The 12,570-nt window shown below is 57.5% G+C and overlaps 1 protein-coding gene across 7 annotated transcripts in view; it reads left to right on the forward strand.

Annotated features, from left to right (window-relative positions):
• The window catches only part of KCNN3 (potassium calcium-activated channel subfamily N member 3), a 202,824-nt gene that overhangs the window by 55,425 nt on the left and 134,829 nt on the right, over positions 1 to 12,570 (forward strand). The window lies entirely within an intron of this gene.

Raw genomic sequence — 12,570 nt, forward strand, 5'->3', positions numbered from 1 at the left:
AGTGATGGGCAGGGGACCACGGCCTGCCCTGTGGAGCAGCCATTTGGCCTCCCCAGAAGGCCTGGTCGCAGGTAATCACAGTCGTATTCTGAGCAGAGCCTTGGTGATACTAAATGAACAATATGCAAATGATGTGTGAAAGAATATGCAAATTGGCATCTGTTATTTTTGAGTCAGCTTGTTGGGCATTTTCCTTAAAGGACGAGAGCAGGGCTCCGTGTCACGTGAATGGGAAAGCTGGCTGATGGGTCACTCCTTGCAGGGCTGAGGGGGCTGGCACCACCCCTTGGGGCTCACAGGGAGTAGTCCTGCTAGCCCATGGCCACAGGGACAAGTGCTGGGTGCTTGGGAACTTCAGGCTCCAAAGATGTGCCCAAGGTTAGCAAGCACACAGGGAGACGAGGATAGGTGAGCTGCTGCCTCTCCTTGCTGACTTGGGGTGACTGTGACCTGAGGGAGGCCTTGGCAGGAGCCGGAAGGAGTCTGCCCTGGCCCACTCCTTACTGCTGGGCTACTGTAAAGTGTGTGGTCTTGGTAAAACTGGGGATACCAGCATTCACTAGCCTGCTGAGAATTTCACTTGATAATGACCGGGTAGGCGGCCAGCCAGTGACAGGCCCATTGCAGGCTGCCCACAAATGGCGGTCCCTCCTCGCACCTCTCCTGAGTTGGCACTGCTGTGTGTTGGCCAGGCTCTGCCAGCAGAGCCTTCTGCAGAGCCTTTTCTCTCTCTTGAGATCTCTGGCTTCACAAGTTGGGGCTTAGCTGTTTTCTTCCTTTGCCAGCTTCCACTGGGAAGATGTTGGCTCCTGCACGTGGGAATGCCTGAAGTGGCTGATGGGGGGCTGGGTGTCACTGTCTCCCAAGGGGAGGGCTCGGGGTAGGCACGTTGTTCTGGGTCAGGGGCTCAGAGCTGGATGGCATGGGTGGAATGACCCAGGGCCCAGGAGAGGCAGCCAGTGGTGTATCTGGCCCCGTGTAGTGCCGCACCTGCCCTGAATGGCCAGCCAGGTGTGCCAGCCTGGAAGGGCAGGGCCCCTGCACAGGCACCACCCCTACGAGGAAGGCAGGTTAGGGCCCAGAGAAGTCAGGTGACTTGTCCAGGGTCACTCAGCCTTGTGAGTGGCAAGGGTACAGCGAGAATCTAGGAATCCTGGGGTTAGGGCTGTAAGTAGAGGTGATGACGTTTTCTCTCTCATGGGGGTATGGGGCGTGCAGAGGTAGTGAGATGAGATGCAGGCAGGGTGCATGCTAAGGGCTTGGTAAATGCTAGCTGTTAGTGTCATTAGTCTTCTCATCCCACAACTCTGACAACTCCAGGTGTAGACTTAGCAACACCCAGAGGCCTAAAGTGAGTCCTTGGCCCAGGCCCCTCCACACAGGGCCATTTGGGCTGCTAGGCCCCACACCCCTGGCCCTCATCTCTTTTTTTCTCTCCCATTCAGCTTCTCTAAACATGTCCCAGGCACCTGCAGTGTGGCAGGCCCCGTGCTGGGTCCCAGGAGTTCAAAGGGCATGTGTGTGTCCTTACAGACTCAAGCCAGCTACAGATCCCTCTTTGACGTGTGTGTTGTTTTCCACTGACTTCCTGAAGGAGCTCAAGCCTTCATCACAGACCCTGGCTCCGGCCTGGGCTGTTTGGTTGGCTGGCCTCATGCGACAGACTCTGTTTCTGGAAGGTGGGCTTTTCATTCCTCTCATTGGGAGTGCAGTGAAGGTTCAGTGTGGGACCCAGTGGGCACCATGGCCCTCATCCACGCTGGTCCGTGGGGGCGGGGGTCTTGCCTTGGCTGTTCCCTCCGAGAGTTCAATGCCTTCAGGATCACATGGGGCCCTCTGTGGCTGGACCCGTGTCCCCTGGCCTCTCCTGCCCTGGGCCTGGCCTTGTGCTTGGTTCTGCCCAGACTCCCTCTGTTCCTGGGGAAGTCACTGTGCTAAGTTGGGGGGGGCGTGTCTTGGCCCCAGACACCAGGCTGGGTCCACGCTGTCTGCTGATGATGGAAAGATGCCTTAAGGGTGCAGTGAAATGTATGGGAGCTGAGAGCCAGCCTGGGATGGAGGCTGGGTCACCAGGGTTTCCTCCTAGTGGATGGTACTGTGTACCACGGCCATCCTCCGCAGCCTGGGAGAACACACTGCTCCCATAAAACGGAAACGACTTTCCATGAAAAAGACTCCAAAGCAATACTGAGTCTTACTCGGGGATCAAAGAAGGGCTGGGTTGGGGAGCGGAGGAGGAAATGAGTATCTATTGAGGGCCTACTGTGTGCTTCGCCACCTCGTCCCAGCAAAGCCTCCTGACAGCCCTATGAGATGCTATAATCACCCCCATTTCACAGATGGCAGGCCCGAGGCTCAGCGAGGTTAGGAGGCTTGCCTGGGGTCTCAGTAGGAACCCAGTTCCCCTCCTGAACTGGGCTCTTTCTTTCTTTAAAGATTTATTTATTTATTTGAAAGAGTTACAGAAAGAGTGCTTCCAGAAGACAGGGGCTCCATCCAGGTCTCCCACATGGGTGGCAGGGACCCAAGGACCTGGGCCACCTTCTACTGCGTTCCCAGGCCTATTAGCAGGGAGCTGGATGGGAAGTGGAGCAGCCGGGACTCAAACTGGTACCCATGTGGCCTGCTGGCGTCTTTACCTGCTGCGCCACAGTGCTGGCAGATTCTCTTGCTCTCTCCCAGGGTTCCACCTGTATCTAGCCCACTTCCCGCCCTTCAGAGGGATTCAGGTGGTGGGGCAGGGGCGGCTGTGGAGGAAGCATCTGTGGCAGGAAGGCTGGGCGGTGGGGCTGGAGGCTCAGCACAGCTTTTGTTGAGGACGGTGACCTCTGTGCGTCTAGTATCCAGGTCTGTTGGTGGGGTCGATGGTGTTTTCTCCCTCATGGGGGTGTGGGCCGGGCAGAGTCAGGGAGACAAGGTGCAGGCAGAGTGCACGCTAAGGGATTGGTAAATGCCAGCTGTTGGTCACGTTGATCTTCTCATCCCACAGCTCTGAAAACTCCAGGTGCAGACTTAGCAACACCCCGAGGGCTGGAATCAGTGCCCTGCCCATGCCCTCTCTGTTCAGAATCATCCAGGCTCCCAGGCCCCCTTCTCCGGCCGTTATCCTGGGTTCATGCAAAAGCTCAGGCTTTCTGTCTTCTTCTTCCCCTGTGGGTCCCTCTTGTTTCCAGGAAACTGAAACCCACCTGCACCCTCACCACCACTGCCTCTCCAGCCCTGCCTCTATAGTGGCTAACAACTCACCAGGGCCTGCTCTGTGCCAGGAGCTCTGATGGGTTCTTGGGTTCAACACTGGGCAGACATGGAGCTCACAGGCTGGTGGCGAAGGCAGGTACAGTGTGGGTTTTTTTCTTTTTTACATATTTATTTATTTTTACTTGAAAGAGAGAGAGAGAGAGAGATCTTCTATCTGCTGGTTCACTGTCCAAAGGGCTGCAACAGCCGTGCAGCTATCTTCCCAGGCCATTAGCAGGGAGCTGGATCAGAAGTGGAGCAGCCAGGATGAGAACTGGTGCCCATATGGGATGCCAGTGCCACTGGCAGCGGCTTAGCTTGCTCCGCACTACCATGTGGGTTTTACAGGACACAAAGGTATACCCACAGGATCTGGAGCTGGCCTGCAGGCCCGAGCCCGCTCCTTTGCCCTGTGTCTCCCCAGCGTCTGTCCTGCTTTCGTTCCTCCTCCCTCCTGCCTGTCTCCTGGGTTCTTGTACACGGGCAGTGCAGCCTGGCACAGGGAGAACGGGCTCTGGCGCTGGGCAGAGCTGGGCGGCAGTCCTGGCTCTGCCACTGGCTTTGGGCAGTTACTCTGATGCTTTGATTCTGTTTCCCGGGGGGTTAATCAGCCTGATTGCCAGGGCCCTTGTGAGGATGAAGCGAGACGCTGCCACACGTGGGGCATGTGGTGTGGTTTTTGGCCTGTTTTGAACACTCAGTGAAGGCTGAGCTTGTAGGGGAAGAGAGAAGGTCTGGACCGATCATGGGCAAACTTGGTTTCTGGGCCTCTTTTTTGTTATCTGGGAAATGGGAGAGTGAGCTGGAGGAGGAGGAGGGGGAGGGGGAGGAGGAGGAGGAAGGGGAGGGGGGGAGGAGGAGGAGGGTGACATCTCCTACATCCCTGCAGGGGTCATGAGCAAGAGAGCTGTGATGCTGGCTGCCCAAGCTGCTGCTCCTGAGTGAGCATGGGCTGGGTAGGGGGTAGGGGCCGTGTGGGTGAGGGGCTGCGGGGGGTCTCTCTTCCTGTCCCAAAGGTGAAAACCCGTGAAGGCCTCATGGTTAAGTGGATTTTCTCACTCTCAGGAGACAGCCGGGAGACAGGCGCTTCTGGCCAGCCGCCCGCCCTGCTGCCTCCGCCCTGCAGGCCAGCCCCTGGCAGGAGGCCGGCCGGCCGGCTGTCTCCGGAGCCCTCCTAGCAGCGGGGATTTAATTACCGTAATGTAAGTGGCCGGCGAGGCCTTCTGGCCGAGGGTGAGCACATTTGTCTTCTCACTGGGAAGGCAGGGAAATGGACCTTGCCTGAGGTGCCCAAGGCCGCCGGGCTCTCCGGGAGCTGTCCCAGAGGTGGGGGTCGGGGAATGGTGTGCTCAGCAAGGGGGACACACAGTGCCCAGGCCAAGGACCCTCAGTGCCTGCTTGTGCCTTGGCTTGGCTGCCTCTGTTTGCCCGTGATTCTGGCAACAGAGCAGCCTACCCTGTGAGGCCCACAGGCCCAGCACCACCCTTGAGAAGCCCAGGCAGAAAAGAGGGCATTTTACTTATCCAACAAATACTTTTCAGACACCTGTTACTCACCCGTCTGTTGTTCTGGAATGTAGTAGAAATTTTGCCCTCGAGGAATTTACCTTTCAGTAGGTAAACCTGAAAGCAAACTGCGTAAATTAATTGTAGAGTTGGCCCGCTGGGTCTGCCCGCTCCATGCCTGTGGCTTCTGCGTCTGTAGACTGAATACATACGTACACACACATAGAAAAGAGTGCCCCTCGACGGATCATGCGCAGACTCTGTTGCGGTCATTATTCCCCAAACAATGCAGTATAATGACAAGTTCCATAGTGCTAACGTTGTGTTAGGCACTAAATCATCTGGAAATGACTTCAAGAGCACAGGAGGACGAGTGCAGGTTCCAGGCAAATGCCACGGCACTGCGTATCCGGGACTTGAGCACCTGCCAATATGCCCCCCCCCCACCCCCGCCCCAGCCAGGAGGAGGGAAGACTTATCCTGGGAAGGAGCGAGGAGTGCTATGAAACAGTGGAGCTGGGATTGGATGGCAGGGCTTCCAAGGGCAGAGTGGTGATTTTAAATAGGCCCAGGGAAGGCCTGGAGCCGAGGGAGGGCAGAGTTACAGAGAGAGAGAGAGAGAGAGAGAGAGAGAGAGAGATCGATCTTCCATGTGCTGGTTTACTCCCCAAATGGCTGCAATGACCAGGGCTGAGCTACTCCTTTCCTAGGTGAATTAGCAGGGAGCTGGATGGGTAGTGGAGTAGCTGGGACTCAAACCGGTGCCCATACAAGGATGCCGGTGCCGCATGTGGCGGCTTTACCTGCTTTGCCACAGTGCCAGCCCCTTGATGAGGTATTTTATCCTCTGCTTTTCTTTCTGAGTCTTTGAGATGCAGGGTGTAGCTTACCCTTACAGCACATCGCAGTCAGACAGTAAATCTTCACTGGGAACACCTGATTTGTAGTTAGAATACATAAAATGTATAACTAAGAAGAGTAGACTCACACCCCCAAGCGGTGTGTGACATCCTTAAAAGTTTCCAATAAGGGAATGCAGCGTCAGATTTTGAATTCAAATGAACAGAAGTGAAATGCATTTACAAATTCAGTTGTACAGGCCACAGTGTAGGAACTCAGGGGCACTCATGGCCAGTGTCTACCATACTGGAAGGTGAAGGTAAAGGGCTTAGAACCTGTGGGCCAAGATCACCCTGTGTGGGTAGCCCGGGCCTGCTGCAAACACTTTGCCCATCTGTTGAATGGGTGCAGTTTTGGGAAGAAATGTTAACAGATGACCTTAACCCAGGACTGAGTCAGCACTGGATCAGTGGGCGTTGATTCCCTTCTGTGTCCAAGGTCAGGAACAGCTATGGGCAGGCCATCTCTGCCACTGGGCTGGAGGGAGTGGGTGCAGAGGGGACATTTGCACTGGCGTGGGGGTAGGAGTGGGGAGGACTCACCTGTCTGAATGGGGCAGAGGGTGAACAGCGGGGAGTCTCCCTTTCCTTTGTGAGTCCTGGGATCTAACTGTGCCTTTAGGTCAGGGCGTCTCACCCAGGGTGTATGTGGGGTGTTGCATCCCAGGAGGACATGTGGCAAAGTCTGGGGCCATGAAGTTTGCTTGTTACAACTGGGGGAGTGTGGGAGGGAGTCTACGGGCATCTGGTAGGTAGGGGGTGGGGCTGCCCCACTGGCAGACTCAGCCAGCCCCAAGGTCAATGGCATGCAGCTGAGAAGCCCCACTGGGGATTACCCACAAGTTGCAAGGAGGGTGAATGAGCAAAGAGATTGTAGTGCGCCCCCCAGGTCCTCTTCTTCCCCACCCTTTTCCAAGAGGCAGCCTGGGACAGGAGCCAGCCAATCTGAGTTCAAGTCCTCACTCCCCTCCCCAGGACTCCTCAGTGGGGATCTTGCTTGGTTTCTGGCTTCCGAGTCTGTTCTTCCACGGAGGTCTCTTCTGTGAGTGGGGCAGGGTGTGGAGTAGGGAAGCCAGTAATGGGGAAAGTGCTGAGTCAGCAGCGATGGACTCAGCCCTGCTTCACAGCCCTGAAGGGTGACCCCTGCAGGGGTGCTGCCCAGAGCCCTCCCTGGCCCCCACCAGGCTGCCTGGCTGCTCTCCGGTCTGCTGCATCTTGCTTCTCCTTTTGCGTTTCCTTGAACAGGTGCAGCTGAAGGCTCTGATCGGGGAGGGCAGAACTTGCAGGAAGCTGCAGGGCTATTATTTCCGTGCCGTGCATGTGTGGGAGACAGAGCCGGGTGAACGGCAGATCTCTTGGCAGCTGAGTGTCTCAGCCCGGGCATGGGTAGCATTGCTGGGAGGTGAGTGGGCCAGGACTCCCTGGTGGCCACCTGGGGAAGCAAGTGTCTGTGCTGAGGTCAGGACCAGCCCTAGGGCAAGACAGGACATGCTGCCAGGGAGAGGTCTGTCCCGATATAGCAAAGTGATCTGAATGGTAGAGAGGCGTGGGTGACATCATGGTCAGCAAACGCCTGCGACGATGCTGCTGTCTGTGGGCTTCTTAGATGCAGTGGGGGAGCTGGATGTGGAGCAAGCAGGGAAAGGGCACTCTGAGTGGAAGGCGCACAGGGACAGAGGCCCAGAGCGGCAGCGTGCCCCGGGCATCGGGGGCTCTGAGCAGGCGGGTGTGCCTGGAAGGGTTGGGAAGAGCAGTGAAGGGGACGTGGGGGCCTCCTGCTGGTGGCAGCTAGGCACAGGAGCCTGAGGAGTTCGTGCTTTAAGGGCACAGGGCACCACGGACGGCGTGTGAGCAGAGCAGTGGCCTGAGCAAGCAGGAACCTGGACGCAGTGTTGCGGCCAAAGTTCTAGGGAAGGAGAAATGGAAGTTTGACCAGACTGGGGGCAAGGGGTGGGGAAGATGTGGGAGCAGGTGGGGCCCCAGGGAGCAGGCGGCCCCTGGGTTCACATCTCTCCTCCCTGGACGCCGGCTTGTGTGAGGGTCGAGTGAGTGCTGTGGCTCTGGCACCTCCCTGCCCTGCTCCAAAGCCAGCCCTTGCTCGGAGGATGGCAGCAACCAGCAGTCATGCAGCCTGCAGGTCCCAGGAGCAGGGCGGCTCCGTGCCCATGACTTGGGGGCTCTCCTCCGGGAGCCATCAGCACTGGGTTCAGGCCAGGCTCGAGGAGGTAGCGTGCACGCTCTTCCTGCCCGTTTCTGAAGCCATCCCTAGGAATAGCGGCAGCCACTCTTGGGCTCTGGCTGCAGCTTGGGCAGTGACTGGCTGTGTGGATGGGCAGGTGGCCCGACCTCCCAGAACCTCGATTTCTGTGGTGTGGGGTGACAGGGCAGAGCCTACAAGGGGGCTGTGGGAGAGGATACCTAAGAATATGGGTGTCCCAGCCCTAGCTCACTGCTTCAGTTGGCAGGGTGTGCAATGATGTATGGGTAGGGGTGCCTGGAAGGCATTGCCCTTTAGCGGGTGAAGCCCTGGGAAGTAGTTGAGATGGGGAGGTCTGTCCTGGGCCTGTCAGCTTCAAGGGGGCAGAAATTTGCTGTTTTCCAGTGGGGAAATATGTGACCCTGACTAGCTACCTCAGAGTCAGCTCTGTGGGCCACCCCAGGTGCTGTCTGGGGAGCAGGTCAGTGGGCTCAGGGTGGCCACTCAAGGTGGTCAGCCTCGTCATTGGCAACCTCCGGGGTCCTTGAGCCTCCCTCTGATGGCCTTTCACAGAGGATTGCTGGACCTTGGCCCAGGGTTCCTGCTGGGTCCTGGCCCAGCTCAGGGTCCAGGGAGGAAACAGCCTTTGATTTGGGACCAGTGACCCGATGTTCATCCTGGCTCTGCCCCTTGCCTCTCAGTGGGACCTGGACAGATGTGCAGCCTCTGGGAGCATGGAGCAGGGATGGTTTCCTTTCAGGGGAGTTGCAAGGAGTCCAGGAGACAAGGAAGAGGGTGGTGTAGGCACCATGCCTGGCACACAGGGCCCTGCACGGGTGCTTGGTGAATGAATGAGGGCAGGGCAGGTGGGGTGCAGAGGGGTTTGGGGGAGGGAGGAGGACCTGAGGGAGGCCCAGGGCACAGGGATGGGCAGGGAGGGGTCAGGCAGACCTGGCTCCGCTCCTTCCTCTGCCCCTTCCAACAGGATGACCGTGGGCTCCGGGTCTTCGCCGAGTGCCCCCTGTGTGGGTGCTGGGGCTCTGAGGAGTGCTCTGATGTCTACCTCACAGCATTGGAGTGGGGCTAGGTGGATAAGCGGCACTCGTTCCTCTTTTAGTAAGTCCCCAAGTCCCTAAAAGGCAGTCCCCTGATGCCTTGATTACCCGAGACAGTGGCAGCCCAGGGCGCCTGGCTCCACTTTCCTGCTAACGCGCAGGCCCTGGGAGGGATCCGAAGGCAAGAACATCCTTTGTGCTCTGGCTGTTTGTTCTTTGATCTCCTGAAACGTGCCCAGGCCTATGGACACTGGCTGAGCGGTGTATGGCAGGAGCAGGGCGACGGGCACCTGCTCCAGGTGCAGACGCTGAGGGGCACAGCCATCTGCAGAGCGTGGGAAAAAGTAAACAAAAGCGCCTGAGAGGGAATCTGCCTTTTCTGACCACCACGCCCCGCTCCACCCTTTGAAGCAGGTTGAAGTAGAACCCTCTGCCGTAGGGTCACACGTCCCTGCCTGGTGCTGCTGCCTGACCCCTGGGGCAGTGCCTGGGAGCGCCTGGAGCTGTGGCAGAGGAAGCTCAGGGTGACTGAGACTGGAGAGGGGAGGGTGCCTGGCTGTGAAGTGAGTGCAGCAGAATGGGGGTGGAGGCGGCAGCTGTGGGGTTCGGGATGGGAGGAGGGGGTGTTCTAGATCCCTTGGGGCAGGCAGGAAGCCAGGGCTGATGAGTTCCAGAAGGAAAGCCCGTTGGCCAAGGCGCTGGTGCTGGCTGGGGTGGGCCCTGAGCCCACCTGTTCTCTGGGACCAGCAGGCTGCCGCCCCTCCCCCACCCCAAGAGAGAGGGTAGTGTGTTGACTGGGGAGGAAAGGAGCCAAGGCTGAGCGATGGGCTCAGGGCTGGGAGGGGCTTGGGAAAGGCAGGATTCTCATTTCTTCATCTTGGACCAGGAGGATGCACGGAAAGATCAGAAAGGGTTCAATGACCTGTGTTTATTTGTTTATTAAATTTGAGATAGCCAGCTCCCATTACTCCCCAAATGCCTGCAATGGCCCTTAGCTAGGGTCAAAGCTAGGAGCCAGGAACTTGATCCAGGTCTCCCATGTGGGTGGCAAGAACCCAATCCCTTGAGCCATCACCTGCTGCATGCCAGGGTCTGCTGGAGTCAGGAACCAAACCAAGGGATGGAACGCAGGTATGCGATGCTGGACGCAGGCGTCCTACCTGCTGTCCTCACTGCTTGGCTAGATGCCGGGCCCTGATGAGCCTGGTTGAATCCGGTTTCCTAGTGGGGTAGCGGAAGGCCTGTGTGGAAGGTGGTGGGGGCATGTCTCTCTAGAGACATGTCCCTCTCTCTGGAGGGGGCTCGGTGGAGGTGTGAGGGTCCTTTAGAAAGTTTATGGAAAATGTGCATTATAGAAAACTAGGCATGGATTTCAATTTTTTTTTGGTAGTAACAGCAGAATTTTTGAATTCTTTGAATTCTGTCTTCCCATGATTTTTGGAAGTATTCTCATACAAGGGAGGGAGGTGTGCTGTGTTCCTGGGGTTGTTGGTGTGTGTTGTGTGTGTGTCCAGTGGTATTTGGCCTCTTTTTTTGGCTAAACCCCTAGGAGGGCCTCCTGGCAGAATGGGAAGGCTGGGGTTGATTTCAGAGGCAGACCTCTTTGGCCTCTGCTGCCTCTGATGAAGCTGGGCTTTGGTGGGCCTTGGTGGGCCCCTGGTGTAAAAGAGCAGAAATCTCTTGGACTCAGGGTTATGGCACGGGAGGCCACCTTCTGGACCTGTCCCCAAAGCAGGTGCGTCTGGTTCCGTTTTGGGCCTACCTGGAACCAGTGAGCAGGCTGACGGGTAGCTAGGGGGGCACAGGGGGCAGAGGGGGTGCTTCTGGGACTGAGCAGCCAGGCTAAGCTTGCCTTTGGGCACTTCCCAGAAGTGTGTGGCACTGTCACAGTGTTGGCTGGGTTCTGAGGGGCTGGCAGAACACAGTGCAGGACCAGCAAACAGCTTTTCCTTGGTGTCACTCGGAACAGTTGGGCTGTGTGGAGAAGGGTTCTGAGACGCTGTCTGAGCCTAGTGGGATGCTTCTGATGCAGAAGCTGTGAGGGATTTGCCATTCCTGGGTGATGGGAAGGAGACACAGCGTAGGTTTGATCTTAGGGGAGTGTGGTTTTACGTGTGGTTTTACCTCTCAGGGCATAAAAATGCCGCCCTGGGAGCTGGGAGTGCATTGTTCCAGACACCCGAGCCACACCCTCGTGGGGTATGGGGTAGCTGTTACTGAGTTCCCTGACACGACTTCGCTGTAACCATCTCAGCAGTCTCTCTGCTCTGGCCCCTTGGGGACCGCTCCAGGGTCTGAGTGGGGTGATGGGTACAGAGCCCTCAGTTCACTCTCCGCCAAAGTATCACTTGGTGTCTGATCATTTGTCCAACTGGAAGTCACTTTGTTTCTGTCCCTGACTCTCTCCCCAACTTGCGGTTTGGAGAATGAAGAAAGCAGGAAGGAACTCTTTCTCTAGAAGCTTGTTTCTTACTCTCCATTAAAGGTAGTGAAATGGCTTTATAGAGTCTAAAAGCCTGACAAGAATGTGTACTAAGAACGCATAAATTATGCAAATCTGTGTGTAGTCACTGGATTTGCATAATGGAGGGGCTGGAGGAGAGTTGGAAGGGGGAAAGGGAGGGGGGCCAGGGCTCCTGCCCAGATCCCTGTAGAAAGGGGGACAATCATGGCTCCTGCTGTGATTGAGCCCACCCCTGGCCCTGCCCTGCTGACCTGCAGTGTGGACCCCCCCCCCCCAACCTTCAGGGGCAGACCCTGCTCACCACTTGTGTGCAGGGCTTCATTCAGTCTCCCAGCCGCCCTCCCTGTGCAGATGGAGGTCCTGAGGGGTCCCCCCGGGGCATTATTTCTCCAAATGTCTGTCTTGCCCAGCGCTGGCCTTCCTTGAGCACAGACTGGAGCTGCAACAATGGCCCGGAACCTTCTCCCTGGATGGTGAGGCTGAGGTGTGTGGAGGGGGAGCACTCGGCTGACTGCCTGCTTCTCTTGCCTGTTCCTGCCCTTGCCAGCCTCATGAGCCTCTGCTAATCCCAGTTTGATGAGGCCAGCCGGTCGTGAGGACCCAAGGCACTTGTGGCCTGAGCCCCGCGGTTGCTGCCTGGAAGCCTGGGGCTTGGGGGCTCAGGCTGAAGCCACGCTGTGCCTCCAGCACTGGAGGTTGGGCAGGTGCTGGGAGGGGCTGCTTCCTGTTCTGACAGAGGGGAACATAGTGACTGGTGTAGGGAGCTGCCCCAGGTAGGGGCAGACAGGTGAGGGTTCGGCTCGGTTCAACAGATTTCATTAAGCCCTGAGCTCAAGGGCTGGGCCCCGTGCTAGATGCTGAAGCACTGGTAGCACTGGTAGTGAGTGCCTACACTGAGTTCTCTCATCTAGCATTGACGACAACTTCACAAAAGGCCGCCCCTCTCACTGCCCCGCTTCCTGGAGGAGCAAGCTGAACCACGGACACGGGGCTGGGAAGCAGCAAAGCAGAGCATCAGGCAGAGCCTTCCGACCCCCAAGTCTGCTCCTGGGACTGTGGTGCTTTGCCCGCTCTGCGGGATCTCACCTAGACCCTTCCCTAGATCGCCTTATGGCCACAGAGCGGAACCTGATGTCGGGCACCGCACAGTGTGATGTGTGCCCAAGAGGCACAGAGCATTCCATCAAGGCAGGGAGAGCAGGGAAGGCTGGT

The sequence above is a fragment of the Oryctolagus cuniculus genome, chromosome 7 (assembly GCF_964237555.1).
Source record: "Oryctolagus cuniculus chromosome 7, mOryCun1.1, whole genome shotgun sequence".
Classification (NCBI taxonomy): Eukaryota; Metazoa; Chordata; class Mammalia; order Lagomorpha; family Leporidae; genus Oryctolagus; species Oryctolagus cuniculus.